The sequence below is a fragment of the Salmo trutta genome, unplaced genomic scaffold, assembly GCF_901001165.1.
Source record: "Salmo trutta unplaced genomic scaffold, fSalTru1.1, whole genome shotgun sequence".
NCBI lineage: Eukaryota > Metazoa > Chordata > Actinopteri > Salmoniformes > Salmonidae > Salmo > Salmo trutta.
The window spans coordinates 8,869,484-8,873,283 of record NW_021822911.1 but is presented as its reverse complement, the minus strand read 5'-3'; the positions used below and the strand labels follow the sequence as shown (position 1 = coordinate 8,873,283).

Sequence of the window (3,800 nt, the reverse complement as noted above, 5' to 3'; positions counted from 1 at the left end):
ACTCCACAGCCTGACAGACTGCAAAGAGATCATCATGACTTCACAAACACACTGTTAATTTAACACCAGTAGTGTAGAAGGACAACGGTAGATGCATTTGGTTCATATTCCCAAACAACATATAGATTCATCTTCCGTCTCCTAGAATTGTATGGTCATATTGTAATACTAGATTGAATATCTGATTCAATTTGTTATTCAATATAATATTATATACATATTATAATACATATTTTACTCTAAACTGAATATTTCTTCCTGATGATAAGTAATTAAATGTCATTTTATTTACTCACAGAAATGCTCTGGAGGCTTTGACCACTGGCAGCAGCCTCAGAAGACCTTCCTCTGATCTGGAGTATTTCTTCAGGTCAAACACATCCAGCTCTTTTTCTGAAGTCAGCAACACAAAGACCAGAGCTGACCACTGTGCAGGTGACAGGTTGGGTTTTGAGAGACTTCCTGAGCTCAGGTAGCTTTGGATCTCCTCCACTAGAGAATGGTCATTCAGTTCATTCAGACAGTGGAACAGATTGATGCTCCTCTCTGGAGAAGGATTCTCCCTGATCTTCTCCTTGATGTACTTGACTGTCTCTTCATGGCTCTGTGAGCTGCTTCTTGTCTTTGTCAGTAGACCACGTAAGTGCTTCTGATTGGACTCCAGTGAGAGGCCCAGAAGGAAGCGGAGGAAAAGGTCCAGGTTTCCTGTCTCACTTTGTAAGGCTTTATCCACAGCACTCTTGTAGACAGTAACTTCAGGCTTGTCTCTGTACAGCAAAGAAAATATACTGGACTTTGTTTGCTGTTTGTCCATTAGATTCTCATTGTTGTTGTTGAATGAGAGGAACACATATAAAGCAGCCAGAAACTCCTGAATGCTCAGATGAACAAAGCAGTACACCTTGTCCTGGTACAGCCCACATTCCTCTTTAAAGATCTGTGTGCACAATCCTGAGTACACTGAGGCTTCATTGACATCAATGCCAGCCTCTTTCAGGTCTTCTTCATAGAAAATCAGATTGCCATTCACTAGCTGTTGAAAAGCCAGTTTACCCAGTGACAGAATGCTCTTTTTATTCCAGTGTGGACCTGTCTCTTCTATCCCAAGATACTTTTCATTCTTCTGTTTGGTATGAAACACCACAAGGTGTGTGTACATCTCAGTCAGAGTCTTGGGCATCTCTTCTCTCTTATGTTTCAGCATGTGTTTGAGGACTATTGCAGAAATCCAACAGAAGACTGGAATGTGGCACATGATGTGGAGGCTCCTTGATGTCTTTATGTGTGAGATGATTCTGCTGGCCAGGTCCTCATCACTGAATCTCTTCCTGAAGTACTCCTCCTTCTGTGGGTCATTGAACCCTCGTACCTCTGTCACCTGGTCAACACAGGGATCCTATTGGCTGCTGCAGGTCGGGTAGTTATCCAGAGGAGAGCAGAGGGAAGCAGATTTCCCTTGATGAGATTTGTCAGCAGAACATCTACTGAGGTTGACTCTGTGACGTCCCAACAGATCTTGTTCTTCTGGAAGTCTAGGGGCAGTCGGCACTCATCCAGACCATCAAAGATGAACAGAACTTTGTACTTGTTGGAGATTCTTGATTGTTTGGTTTCCATTGAGAAGTGATTGAGAAGTTCAATGAAAGTGTGTTTGTCCCCTTTCATCAAATTCAGCTCCCGGAAAGGGAATGAAAATACAAATTGGACATCCTGATTTGCTTTTCCTTCAGCCCAGTCCAGAATGAACTTCTGCACAGAGACTGTTTTTCCAATGCCAGCAACTCCCTTTGTCAGCACAGTTCTGATACGTTTGTCTTGTCCAGTTAAGGGTTTGAAGATGTCGTTACATTTGACTGCAGTCTCTGGTCTTGCTTGTTTCCTGGTTATTGTCTCAATCTGTCTCAGCTCATGTTCATTATTGACCTCTCCTGTTCCACCCTCTGTGATGTAGAGCTCTGTGTAGATCTTATTGAGAAGTGTTGGGTTTCCTTGTTTAGCGATCCCCTCAAATACACATTGAAACTTCTTCTTTAGATTAGATTTGAGTTCACGTTGGCAAACCACAGCAAGCTCATCTGAATGAAGAAATAACACAGAGGATATTAATATTACGTCTGTTTTAATGCCTACAGTATTGTAGGACTGTTATAAAGTTTAAATTATAATCATTTATTCTCTTAACTGACAGTATAAACGTGTAAATGTTTTCATAATGCATTACAGACTGGTGTGACTGATTATATTATTATTGGTATTATTGATGGTATTATTAATGTTGTCTGTCTCTCTCTCTAAATTAATCACCACAACACATCCCTGCTGCTACTTGATGAGGTCACTAGGTGTTGTGTTAAGGCTGCTACAATATCATTGAGTTACACAGCTACTTTAGCTGTACTTTAGCCACAGCTTTTAAATGTTATAAAACAGCATTCAACATGAGGCAGACAGGTCTTACATTTCTCCAGTGTGTCAGCGAGCTCCTTCTGGTTCATTTTCCTCAGGACGTGCAGTGTGATCTTCAGAGCCCCCTCTCTGGCACTGCTCTCCTGCTTCTCATCTTCAGCATCCACCACTTCCTCATCCTGCTTCTGACTCTCAAAGCCTTCTGGGAGTTCTGGACTAAGAATCCTCTTGAACATCTTCAGCTCGTTCTTCACAAATGTCATCATTTTCTCTTCAAGCAACTAAAATAAATCAAGTAAATAAGTTAAGCAAGAGAAGAAATGCTTTCTCATTAACACATTAATGAATAATTGACAGATCAACTTTACTTGAGGAAAACAAAAACAAATGTACATAACAGGATCACATACACTGAATATAGAGTCCAGGTCTGTTTGATGACTCTGGGAAGACTGACCACTGAGAATCTCTGACTGATCTCTCCTGTTGGTTTCTGTGGACAAAACATGAGATTACATCTCCTCATCCAGGGAGTACACACACACACACACACACACACACACACACACACAGCTTTAGGACTATGAAAATGGACTAAAGGATTAGCCTATGGATTATGAAAACAACCAAAAGAAATGTGAAAATGGGAGAGGAGAAATGACTAGAGACAGTGTTGTTTAACTCACTGACCATGACCCATGAGTTCTTCTTACCTTTGTTCAGTAGAAAAGTCCCCCTCTCTAAACCATATAGGTTGACCCATAGACCGGCCACTCTTCATGGACACACAGCTGGGTACAGGGGAGGCTGGTCTCTCCTGCTTGATTGGTCTTCAACACAACAGAGACAAACATTACATCTCTCATCTACTCTGATCTCAGATGGGAAACATATGAAGAGTTCCAAAATGCAACATATCACTTTACAGAAATGAGCTTTTATTGTTTAAAGAAATTATGTATTAATTATTACATCTCTCACAGACAAGGATTTGTTTAAAATCTATCACTTGATGGTTTCATTTCAGAGAGACAAAAATCATGTTTTTTTATGCAAAATGCTATATATCTCCCTCACTCTCAAATGTGACCGACCGGCTCAATTTGGTAATTAACTAAATAACTACATGTATAGTGATTTTGGTTTATGTCAGTTTAATTGTTTGTTATAGTATAAGTTGTTATTTTATGATTGTAAGTGATAAAATTAACTAGTAATTCTGAGTAAATACTACTTTAGTAAGGAATAACACATTTTTTCAGCACTACTGCAGTTGCTAAATAATGCCAATAGATGGCAGCATAAGACCACAATGACATTTCAGAATATTAGTTTAGTTTTCTCCCTGGATACACCACCACTCCCCGAGCTTCCTGCAGAACCCCTGCAGTACC

At 40.2% G+C, this 3,800-nt stretch overlaps 1 pseudogene; it reads right to left on the bottom strand.

Annotated features, from left to right (window-relative positions):
- Positions 1–292: 292 nt before the first annotated feature.
- Positions 293–2,043, bottom strand: LOC115186350 (NLR family CARD domain-containing protein 3-like; annotated as a pseudogene).
- Between the last annotated feature and the right edge of the window lie 1,757 nt (positions 2,044–3,800).